At 39.6% G+C, this 13195-nt stretch overlaps 1 long non-coding RNA gene across 4 annotated transcripts; it reads right to left on the reverse strand.

Moving 5' to 3' along the window:
• Positions 1-342: 342 nt before the first annotated feature.
• Positions 343-13172, reverse strand: LOC112568069. 4 transcript variants are annotated; one of them, XR_003099978.1, is made up of 6 exons: positions 11873-13172; positions 11300-11459; positions 10372-10491; positions 10046-10146; positions 9441-9664; positions 343-2048 (listed from the first exon to the last, which is right to left on the reverse strand). It is a non-coding gene; the product is annotated as an uncharacterized LOC112568069 (long non-coding RNA). The 4 variants fall into 4 exon arrangements; XR_003099980.1 differs by having other exon boundaries at positions 9441-9642; positions 11293-11459; XR_003099979.1 differs by having other exon boundaries at positions 11293-11455; positions 11873-13170.
• Positions 13173-13195: the final 23 nt, after the last annotated feature.

Genomic DNA, 13195 nt, shown 5'->3' on the forward strand with positions numbered 1-13195 from the left:
AACATATCATCATCCTCGTAATAACAGACCGTCCTCGATTCTTTAAGCAATAGTTTGCTGCAAATACTGCACTGTCACATCATTATAAACAACTTTATTTTTTTAAATAAGGTTATGTAATTTATTTAGACCATGTTGGCGAATATTCCATCCTGCATAAATAGGATGCTGTAATTAGAATTGCAATCAATACTGTAACTATTTGCTCCTGTAAGTATTCTTAATTAATAAAGCATATGTATATGATAATTATCACTCAACCAATCAACCAGTCTCCTATCTAACCATTCAATCATGCAACCTAACAACAATTCTTGAAAAAATAAGATAAAAGCTGCAAGATATAGATTTACCTGATTTATGATGATTTGACGGAATGCACAATCAAATAAATGTCATTAAAATATTTGACATTGTTTTTAAATAGTAACTGTAGGTTGGCTGTCGACTGCAAATTAACAGTTCTTGTGCACACCCAGAGTTAGTGTTATTTTTAGATACAACATTTGATTTATCGTTGGATGCTGCCTTAATCTTGAATGACTTTTCTGTTAGTCCATCAATGATCTTCATAATTTTGAAAACTAATCTGGTAAAAGATAATAAATTTTTATAATCATCTTAACAGAAAGAATATTAATCCACTCAGCCATATAATCGTACATAAAATATATATAATTATATACACATTTAAAAGGAAAACATATCATTAAAATATGTCAGTCATTAGAAGGGTACTAAAGAAAGGCACTAACCAAGTAATGGTGCTCCTCTGAGACCTAGAAAATTTTGTAATAAATTTGTGCGGTGTTATGTTTTTGGAAACAATATTTTTAAAATATTATCTTTAATGACCCTATTTTACAAAAGAGCTGTCCGTTTCTTATATATGTTTGTTGAATGAGATTGGAAAGATTGGGTGGATGGGCAAATGTTTTGCATGGGTATGTGAGTGGGCAATAAGAATCGGCACACACACATACACATACATCATAAACACATAAGCTGCAAAACGTGTACAATAATCCTTTCAAAGAATTATCTTATATGTGTGATGACCACACTTAACATCTTAATATTACCAAAGTAGCCAGCTGACCTTGATTCAAACTTGCATATACTGTCAAAATTGCAAAACAGGTGTGAATATCAATTAAATGTTCCAAACAGTATAACCTTATTAGATAGCTATTTGCATAAAGGAATGAATGGATTCATGCCCAGAACATGTGCAGGGAACACAATACCCGAAGATGGACTACACAGCATAAGAAGGCATATGAACAAAATGAATCAACATGTGAAATGCAACAGGCTATTGAATATGAAACTTGGCTGATAAATATCACTGATGATAGTTTACATTTGTGAGCAATAATGAGGTGGTCAATACTGCCATTCTTATGTATTCATAAAAAGGGGTTCGTTTAGACAGATTTCTGACAAAAGAGGCATAGCTCTGGTGTTTGAACAGTTCACATCTTCACTGTATGATGTAAATCATACATGCTATTTTCCATGTAGAAGAAAATATGCAAAAAGGATTCATAAGCAGTTGTTATTGAATTGATACAATTTCTTAAATGAAAATGAGATGTATACAGTTAATTCTCATCAAAATCATCAATATCCAATCGGATTCACAATCACATCTGATGTCTGTCACTTCAGTCATATCAAAGATGTCTTTGGGAAATGGATTATAAAATTTGGATCCTGGCAACAATTTAATTATAGAATAATCAAAAGTGACTTGTTCACGGGGTGCATGACTGACTTATGGACACATTTTGCTCTGTCAACCACTGCTTAAACAAGTTTATATCCTCAAATTATGTGTTCTTCTTCTTCAGCTCAGCAATGTTCGGGTACGCAGTCGGCTGCATGTACTTGATCCTTGTTTAGATGAGGCAGAATATAACCATAGAGTGATGTCTCTGGATCTGCCAGTTGGACACCTTTAGCTTTCAGCTCATCTGAAATAGCCTGTAGCTGCTTGCTGTTTGTTTGTAACTTCTTCATCAGATGAACAGCAATTTTCTGGTCATCTATGCAAAATATAATGTGTGCATGAAATTCAAAAGTGTCTAAATGAGATCAAAACATTCTCAGAATACCAAGAACAACTGATTTAAGCTAGAAAGAAATAAAAAAGAGACCACAAGAAAAAAATAGTGTTCAAACAAAATATGCAGCACATCTCCCGTTTTAAATAACAGTAATATGAAACATCACTCTAGTGAATTTTTTTTACAGCCAAGATAACCATGAGCCTAATCTTATTGTTTCGTAGGTGTTGATTGCTGTTGGCGTTCTGTTGACAGTTTTTAGCCTTTTTCCATTCATGAATTATTGGCTGAAAGCCCTACAACAATGCCAAAAAATGTTGTACTAGTTGACTAACTGCTACATCTTTAACAGACCAAAGGAAAAATAAATGTTAAGGAACTTTATTTTCATACTTTGGCAAAATCATTCGCTAAAATAATCACCTTCTTATCCCTTTAAGGACCATGAGGATTGTATGCAAATAATTTTAGTTATTTTTACATATTTAGGGGTAAAATGACCTGTAGATTCCAAAAATGTTTATTTGAAACTGGCATTCCACATAGTTTTCAAGGTATAGCAAGGGAAAAATATATTCCTATGGAGTATTGTAAATAAGGTGAGGTATGGGCTCTATCAACATTTTTATTATCCAAATTGTGATCAAACATTTTAATTTAATCATGGAACATCAGAAATGATATGACACTGTGATGAGAATAAAGATCCATCCTTTATGCATGTAATGTAACTTACGGATTGTACTTCTCAAAGCAGTTGCGTGATGGTGTGTAGCTCTAGTGAACACAGCATATACATCACACATATTGTCAGTCCTTCTTTTAATTTTGTCTTTTGAACATCAAGCACACCTTTTGTGGGTTTTTTTTTTGACCAACTTATGCTCAGGTTGTAGGATGTAGGATGCTCAATCTTTTTTTTTGCTTTTTGCTGATTCGACAGGTCCTGAGAAAATAACTTCTCTTCCTCTTTGTGTAATTTCCAATATGCACTCTTGCTATCATTTGTCTGTACTCAAGCTGTAATATCTCTTTTTATTCAGGATTGAATTCCTGATTCATCTGTATATAAATACGGTGAGTGTCGCTTACCGCTATAAAAAAATATAAAATATTTGAAACTAGTGCTTCACCTTTGACCTTTGATCAATTTCATCTGTAATCTTTTTCTGATCCATGAGATCGATGCTACACATAAATCTGTTGTAGGCAATGGCAATTTCAGGACAAGGCACAACAGATTTGTTGTCCATCTACACAGGACATCATTTGCTGACAACATAGGGCTTTCTCCATGTTTCTTTCTGGAGATTTTTTTCAGCATATGCTTCCAATCAACACAGAGTTCCTCACAGGTATATTTCCTTTTCTTGTGACTGTATTTGAAATAATGGTGAGCTGATGAAGTTGCTGATATAAATCTCATAATATCAATGCTCAAGTGGTTTAGTCAGCATAGTAACCCCTCCCTCTCCAAGTCCATAGTCAGTATTTTCTCTGTGTACAATTATTTGTTTGTTTCTAATGCCATACCAGCAACTAGGGCTATATCAAGGCAACGAAAAGTAATCTGAACTTTAAAGGTTTAGGGACAAAACCCCTGGAGTGATATAACCATAATATTCTTTAAAGGGCCAACGCAAGAAGTAAACAATATTTAAAGAGTGGGTACAGTGTAAGAAAAAGTGGTGAAGCCCAAAAAGGCCACCAACAAACCAAAAATCAAAAGACAAACAGTTATCAGGACACACAATTTCTTAAATCTGATGGTAAAGTCCTATCCTCCTTAAAAATGTAAAGATTCCTGCCAAGTGGACAGACCTGAACAAAGAAAACAGAATTCACTGTAAAAAACTGCTGGCAGATACTCTGGAGCTCCGGACAAAGGATCATAATATATACCACACTAAAACTTCTTTTACACCATGAACAAACAGGTGGTAGTTCACCTTGTAAGAGGTGTCCTTGCATGGCATAAGTGTGTCCTAACTTTAATCTAGCAGCCTTTGCAGCCTGGTCTGCTCAAACATTGCCTGAGATACCAGCATGGCCAGAAGACCAAATAAAAACAATGTCCTTGGTACAATGAATTAGTGCTGCATAAATTGTATGAAACTGGACCACGAGAGGGTGGTCAAAATCATTGGAAAGAAGAGCTCGGAGGGCAGAAAGAGTCTGAAACAATCAAAAAGTTGTGCTCCGAAGAGCTGTGAACATGCTGCAAGGCTAGCAAGATGGCATGAAGTTCTGCAGGGAAAATTGAACAGCCATCCGCCAGTCGGACTGAAGCAGCCTGCTGCGGTTGGCAGGACGGAGCTGCTGCCACTGGGACAGGTCCATCACTTGGGACTTTGGATCCATCTGTAAAGATAGAACAGAATCCAGGATAGTCAGAAAGGAGTTCCTGAAAGCGTTGGAGAAAAATGAGGTTGCTAGAGTCCCCTTTTTTAAAGGGTATAAGATCAAGACGAATCTCTGTAACAGGAAGGGTCCAAGGAGTAGCTGTAAGTAGAGGTACAGGCTCTACCTGTTGAATATCTACTCTGGCAGCTTGTAGGTGATGTGCAACTCAGAGTTATAATGGCTTTTGCTCCTTGGTATAAATGGCATACAAGGCAGCATGCTGAGGTCCAAAAACAGCACGGTACGCAGTGTTTCCAGGATGAGCTTTTAAATGACAGACAAAGGATAGCATGAGTTTCAGATGATGAAAAGAAAGTGGAGGTTCACCAGCTTCTGCGTACAAACTTTGTACAGGAGTGGTGCGGAAGGCACCCAAACAGATGCGGAGCCCTTGATGGTTAATAGGATCGGGAAATTTGAGATAGGGCTCGCGAGCAGAGCCATAGATGATAGATCCATAGTCTAGCTTGGAGCGGACCAGGGCACGATACAGACTAAGCAGGACTGCGTGGTCCGCCCCCAGCTGACATGGCTAACTACTCCAAGAATGTCCAAGGCTTTCTGACAATGCATAAAGATTTGATATGAGAAAGAAAAGACAGTTTACGGTCAAAGATGACCCCAAGGAATTTTACTTCCTGGACCACTTTGAGTACCTTGCGATTAACAGAAATAGATGGCTTTGGAAACATACTTCTCAGTTTGCAAAAGTGGATGCATACTGACTTTGTAGGAGAAAATTTGAAGCCATTTTCTGACACTCATCTATGTAAAGGATTTATGCATAGTTGAAGCCAAGAGCAAAGTCATCTACATATAACAAGGCCTCCGAACATGGACAGACAGATTTCAAGATTAAATCTCTTTTAATGTTGAAAAGTGTTGGAGAAAAAATGCTGCTCTGAGGGACCCCCATTTCATGTTCCTGAGGATCAGACAGGATAGATTCCACTCGCACTTGAAAGAGTCAATGCAAAAGAAAATTCTTAACGAAGAGTTGCATATGACCCCGGAAGCCAAGGGACTGGAGGTTCAACAGAATACCTTGCTTCCAGTTAGCCTTCTCCAAATCAAAAAACTCCCGTAAAAAAATGTTCTTTGCTGACAAACTCATCCCTGAGGAAAGTTTCAAAATGGACCAAATGGTCCAGGGTGCTGCGGCATTTTCTGAAGCCACACTGCAGGTTGGTGATGAGATCTTGAGACTCAAGATGCCAAGAGAGACGGGCATTCACCATACATTCTTAAGTTTTGCACAGACAACTAGTGAGAGTGATAGGATGGTAAGAGTTGGTATCAGAAGGATCCTTGCCAGGTGTTGGGATGGGCACCATGACTGCCTCTCTCCACGAGGGAGGGAAAGAGCCGAACACCCAAATAAAATTAAAGATGCCTGGAAGGAGAAGGAGAGACCTGTGGAAGATGAGTCAGCAGCTGATAAAAAATGTTATCTGGACCTGGTGCAGTCCTTGCACTTCTGAGGGGCCTGCTGCAGTTCAGAGAGAGAGAGAGAAGGGTAGATTGTACTTTTCTGAGTTATCGGAAGAAAAGTCATAGCTGAAAGATTCCTGAACAGACTTCAGGTGCAGGAAATCTGGAGAGTAGTGAGAAGAGGAGTAGTGAGCAATGGTGGATGCCAAGGAATTAGCAACATCTCGTGCCCCTGTGAGGACAGAGTCTCCAACCCTCAGATGGCCTATCGAACCAGCCTGAAACCTTCCCTTAATCTTCCTTATGGCTGCCCGCAGTGATTGGGAAGTGGTGTGGGAGGACAATGAGGATACAAATCTCTGACATGCAAGTTTCCGTGCCTATTTAAAAAATATAAGAAGCCTGAGTTCTGTTGCGTTTAAAACTTATTACATTTATGGGAGTGGCGTGGTGGAAAGCAAAGCGCTGGGCCTCCCTACTCTGCTCCGTAAACCAGGGGACACGTGGACGGCTATTACTATGCCTTTGTGATGGAATCGTCTCTACAGTGAGTTAATTTAAAATTGAGGTAAACAGCCAAGCATCATGTAATGTAGGATCATTGCCAAGGTCTTTTACCCCAAAATTAAAACTAGCACTTTGGAGGAGGTGGGTGGACCAGAGGGTCTGAAAGGCAAGCTAATCTGCCTTAGTCAGATTCCACCTGCTGTTATAAAAATCATTGTCCTGCTCCTAAGTAGGTAAAAATTGTAAAATTATAGGAAATTGATTGCTACCATACAGGTCGTCAAGTACAGCCCAGTTAAAATAATAACAGTGCTGGGCTGACCACTGACAAATTGACTGCTGACACCATGCTATGGTACGGACGACAAAAGATGTTAGAGCCATAGTTCAAAAGGCAGAGATCACTTTCCATAAAAAGTGATCCCAACAACTCCCCTGGTGTCAGTCAAGGCCCCGCCCAACAAGGGATGCTGAACGTATGTCCCTCAAAAGAAGGATGGGAGCAAGAAATTGGGTGAAAAGTCCCTCAAGGTCCTGTCGGGATACCCAAGCAAAGATAGACACAGCAAATAGTGATAGTCTTGTCCAGGGTAACCCAGTCAGCAACAGCTTGAGGAGGAGTGGAAAATAGTATCTGACTAAACAAAAGGTGGGAGCGAAAGAGAAGAGCAGCCCCACCTGAATGGAAGTTATTCTGAGAATCCTGATGTCAAACTCGAAAGCCTTTGAAGAAAAGAGAGGTAGAAGGTAGGAGAATGAGTCTTCTGTAGTCCTATGATGTCAGGAGAGAAACAAAATGCTAGGCATCGGAATTCTTCAAAGTTGCCTCGGATCCCTTGACAGTTCCATTGAATGATTGTAGACATAGTTTATCTGTGAGGAAAAGACGCAGAGCAGAAGCAGAGGGAGGAGAAGAAAAAGAGGAAGCCAGGGGGTGGCGGGATGTAGAAGGCAACACTAAATGTCGCTCATCCACATTCATCCCCTGCTCACCAAGAGAAGCAAAGCGTTAGAAACAGAGATTGATGGTGCTGCTGTGGTAGTCTCAGATGTTTTCTGCTGAGTAGTGGGTTTTTCTGGTGATTTTGGTTTTGTTTTTGTGTTCTTATCTGTCTGTGGTGTGATATTCTTGTTCCTGGGTGATTTTGTGTTGCATGCTTGCTGGCATGCAGTGTTTCTGACTGGTGAAGGGTGTTTGTGCTGTGTGACTTGAGATGCTTGTGTGGTTTAAGATTTTTGTGATGACTGGGTGCCACCATAGCTTGTAGTAGGAGGATTTGTTGTTGTTTTTGTGTTTAATTCCGTCATTTCTGTGCCAGCAACTAGGGCTATATCACGGCAACATAAGGTAATCTTAACAAGTTTATGAAAAAAAAAAAAAACTCCTGAGGGATATAACCATAACATTCTTTAAAAAGTCAACGCAAGAAATAAACAATGTTTAAAAGAGTAATTCAAGTGTGAAAAGGAGTGGTGAAGCCCAAAAAGGCCACCAATGAACTAAAAATCAAGAGAAAGCAATTACCAGGACATAAAATTTCTTAAATTTGATGGTATAGTCCTATCCTCCTTAAAAATGTAAAGACTGCTGCCAATGGGACGGACCTGAACAAAGAAAACAAAGAATTTTCTAAAAAACTGTCGACGGATAGTCTGGAGTTCAGAACAAACGATCATAATATGTACCATACTAAAAATTCCCTACACCATGGACAAACAGGTGGTAGTTCACCTCATAAGAGGTGTCCTTGCATGGCATAGGTGTGTCCTAACTTTAATCTAGCAAGGGCCACCTCCTCCCGCCTCACAGGATGGCATGAAGGTAGGCAGTCTGAAAGACAAGGAAGGGTGGCATATAATTTATTTTGGTATTAGGAGGATGATGCATAGTCTGACAGACTGGGACAGGGCCATCAGGAGAGACCCATATCAGTTCAGTCTGGATAGATACCAAGGTTGACGGTTGTCTTGCAATAGCTGCCACATAGGAAGTGGAGCTTACAGTAGGAGATGCTCCTAAAGATAAGATAAGAGAATACTTTATTGATCCCTAGAGGGCAATTCAGTTCTGAGGAGCCACTCACTACACGACGGCAAGCGCTGGCATAAGAGACGCCAAATTTCATATGTACGGGCTGAATGGCTGCCTCCTTCCACTTCAGGCAGTCTCTGGAAGAAGCGACATGAGAGTCGTCACAGTTTGCACATTTGGCACTTTGACAACAATCAGCTTCAGCATGGCCTGTACTGCCACAGCAGGCTTGGGACTTGCAAAAGCTAGCCCCATGACCATAATACTGGCAGTGGAAGAAGCGCAATGGTGAAAGTATAAACAGAGATACTTTGATCCCCAAATACCCAACCCTAATAAAGGCAGGTATTTTGGACAAACAGAAAGTTAAGAAATGTGCATTTGTAGATTTCCTGTCCTTCTTTAGGAAGACTCTTTGCACTGCTGTGACCCCCTGGGGTGCCAGTTCTGATTTGATATCCAGTTCTGACATCCTGGCAAGGTCAGGGTAACAAATGACCCCCCCCTTGAAGAGTTGAGGGATTGATAAGAAGTTACCTTTATGGGTCGATCGACAAACTGTTTTCTATCTCATCAGCGCAGGGCCTCAGATGCTTTCTCATTTGCGCACTGGATGAGAAATTGTCCGAAGCGCAGACATCTAACAGTAGAAACATTCGTAGAGATATTTTTAAGCCCTTTGGCTATTGCGAAAAGGGAGAGGGATGAGAGTGGCTGGGCCGACTCTGCGTTTTCTACCACAAGAAAACAGGGCTAGGCCCCCTTAACATTCTTTCTCACGAAGTCTCACACTTCATCTTCACTATCTGAAGATTCTTCTTTTCTGATGCATTTTCCTAGGTTTGTTTTGTTGGTGCCATGATATAAAGGATTCTGTTCGTTCCTCATGCTCCCCACCCAGCAAAGAGTACAACAAGGGTATACGACTGAACAGTACCACTTAGGGCATTTATTTCCAGCAGGGTTGCACCAGGGATGCACAAGGAATATAATCTGACCTGAGTATGAAGACCAGATTGACCCCAGCCGCAGCCTTCTAGCAAAGCTAGGGCAATACATGACCAGTCGGTTGATTGTTGTGGGCACACCAACCTCCTGTCTAAGAGAAGTCCGGGGCAAAGAAGTGTGTTGGTATAATGAGCCACATCCCATCAGGAACCTCAACCTCCAGGATCCCATCATTCACCAACACGGGTCGCCCTGCAAGGCAAACGCAGGGGGCCTAAACGAGACCACAGTGAAAAAAATGACATTATAGAAAGGCATGATGGGAAACAAGAAGACAGGTGAAAGACCAGTGTAGACAGAAGATAGGAATGATGAAACTGTAGTATGACAGGGAGATGTTTGTTTAGAGGAAGAATATAGATGAAAGGGACAGGTAAGTGAGAAAAAGAAAAAGAATAAGATAACGGGGGAGGGACAGCTTAGTCACTCAGCCAGAGAAAGGCTAAGTGTTAATACCCAGCATGAGAAGCCGGGCCCATAGGTAGAAAAAAAATTGCATTATAACACAAATGGTTCAAATGATAAAATTCTTTTAAATTGCAGTATTAACAATATAAATAATAATACATAATAGTAATACCAGAAATTTACTAACCTAATGCATCAAAAACTTATTTTTCGGCAATATTTTGTATCACAGCCATGTCCTTGTGCAGGCAATGCCTCTCGAAAGACTGCCACAAGGAGGGGGACACACTGTAAAAATCACACATAAGCAACTCATAAATTAAGTACAATTTACAAATGCTATACAATACCAATAATAAATATACATTCATCCTTCTGATTGCTTTACCACAGGAACTGATGAAACTAAGATTCAAAACTGTAGTATTATTAGAAACATTCATCTTTTACATCTCAAGGTATGTTAATCATGAAATAAATGTGTACTTACAAAGACACTCATTCTCTACTTACATTTTTCCATGTAAAAGATTAGTGATACTGTATCACATGATGAATATTTTCATTGCCGTTTGCCAGTAGAAACTATTCAGTCCACAATCAGGGGACCAGATAACTTCTTCAACTTCACTACTGCAAAAGAAACATTGAGTTCTTGCAGGACTAAAACTTTTCCTGCCACACTTCAGTTTCACAGATCTTTCTCTATTTGTAGCTACTATCTTCAGTCATATGTGGTGTATCTACTAACACTGCAAAAGAGCAAAGTAAGCAAAGATACTGGTTGAACTGATGACACATGATGGTTACTAACATTGTATAATTAAAACTGCAGTATTGATGAGTTTCTGTAAGATTAAAACAATAGTGCATTTCAGTGAATGATGTTAGTTAATATGGAAAACAACTTTATCAAAAAAATAAAATTATGGAACCACTAATTTCTGATTGTTATATTTCATGCTTGTTATTATGATACATTAACCTATTGAGACTGTCACACTTAAGTGTTCTGCCATGCTGTTGGTTAGTTTTATGCCAAATTTTTTATCATTTAGTTCAAGAACTATGTACTTCTTGAATGCTACCAGAATCATTAGTTTTGCTTAGATTCATTCTCATTACGTTTAGCATGTGCTGCATTAAGTATCTGAAAAGTATCTGTATCTGGTTGACCTTCCTTAATCAAAGTAGCTCTATAGACAGTAATGTCAAGCCTGTTGGGGAAATAAATCTCAATGGACGTGTGGAGCAAAATTCAATCAAACGATGTTTCTGAACAACTGCAACTACTGCAAAGTTCTGTTATGTACAAGGGATTTTTTTAAAATACATTGCAGCAAACAGTGTACGACAGAGGTTTTCAAAGTTTTCCAAACGAGCACCACTTTCGAAAATTGGAATTGACTGAGTACTACGTACTCCCAACCCTACCCCTTACAACAGTGGTTCTCAAAGTGTGGTCGGCGCTGAAAGTTGTTCCATGTAAACAAGCTTGGTACAGCATCTGGCTTTAGTCTCCTTTGCTTTCCTTTTAAGGGTAAAGGGCGAAAATCTTCTGGCACAAAGTGCCTGCTACAAACTTTTGTCCACCTTCCTATCTGAGAAAAAAAATTAATGAATTGTTATTTTCATAAACATTTACCAAAACACATGTAAGTGCATTGCACTTATGATTTTGCCCTTCTTATAGCGATATGCACAAGTTTACTTTAACTTACTACAAAATAATATTGGTAATATATGTCCACCTTTCTCAGCATTTCAATATAACAGTACTTTAATAATATCTACTCCCTCAGAAAATGTATGTTGGTATGCGCGATAACGTTTTTGGCAATACAAAATAGCTATGCCCATATGCAGTAAGTTAAGATTACGAAAACAGCAATTATTCTAAAATCAGAACTTTAAATCTTTAGATTGGCTAATGATGGTTAAAATGGAATGAAGAAAAAGTGATGTAGCGAGTGAAGAAAACGATTAATAGTGATTAGAATTCGATCAAGCTTACCCGAAAGAGGGGTCCTTCGATCGTCTCTTCGAATTCTTACAAGCCAAAGCTTCTTCATTTGCTCATCCTTTGGAATTTCATGGAAGGACAATGTTGAACATTTATAGGCCTTAACTGTACATTGAGGTACACAGCAAATTCGATTATCATTTTTATTTGTAAGAGCCCTCATGCTTGAAGAATGCTACGAGTATAAACAGTAAACAGCAAAACCGGAAGTGGGCCAGAGTGCTTGCTGGGTAAAGGTTGTACTTGTTGGACGAAGGTCATATGCATAATTCTCCGAGACGGCGGTATACACAACCAGTGGACCAAGTGTTAGAAAAAAGGAGTTCGTGCCTTCGGTAAACCCCTTTCTGCAGAAAGATATTCACCGACAGAGAAGAAACGTTTGTGCTGTAGGTAAGTCATTCATCTAGATCAGTGGTTCTCAAAGTGTGGTCCGCGGACCACTAGTGGTCCGCGAGCATAATTCAGGTGGTCCGCGGCTGCAGTCGTCATATGTCAGCAAAGTGATGTTTAAAGTGATGTATTCCTCGCATTAACATTTTAATTACAAAGAACGAAGTATACGTAGTTCTATGTCAACGTATTACTATATTACTTTTACAAAAGGACATTTAGTTTTGAATTAAAATGAAACAAATGCGGCAATTTAAATTTGAAATTCATAGTACAGACTGATTTTTATGCCTTGGTGGTCCACTGGTCCGCCATATTTTTTACTTAGGCCTTGGTGGTCCGCCATAGCTTTTACTTAAAGTGGTCCGCGGTCCGAAAAACTTTGAGAACCACTGATCTAGATCGCAAATGAGCGATTCCTGAGAGGTAGACTGCAGCTGACAGACTTGACAGGCTCCGTATGAATGTAGACCGGAGAAGGGGTTTAAACGGGGGGAATAGCAGCGAAAAGTGTGTAGGCATGGGAGCCCGGAGAGGCTCTCCGACCTGGCGATCGGTGCTCTCGATACTCTCGCTACTCTCATCTTTGCTTTCTGTTTCTGTGGATTTCACTGTAACGGTTACGCTCTCCGCCATTACCTTAGATCAGATTCCTCCTGCTCGTACTGTTGTCATTTTTTGCTAAAACTTGGTCTCACTTTAAATTCTCACATGGCGGACCTCCGCTATGTTGTATAGCCGTGAGTACCTTCTCGCACTCTCTCTTACTTCGGCGACACCTCATTATGATACTTCCACCTTTCCAACTAATATCCTACCTCAAGACTCGACCGTACATCAAAAAAAAAAAAAGCGAAAGAAAGGTCAGAGAGGAGGAGTTCAGTGCCGGTGTAACAGGTGTAACGGGATGAAACTTCCCGA

This window comes from Pomacea canaliculata, linkage group LG7, assembly GCF_003073045.1.
Source record: "Pomacea canaliculata isolate SZHN2017 linkage group LG7, ASM307304v1, whole genome shotgun sequence".
NCBI classification, from domain to species: domain Eukaryota; kingdom Metazoa; phylum Mollusca; class Gastropoda; order Architaenioglossa; family Ampullariidae; genus Pomacea; species Pomacea canaliculata.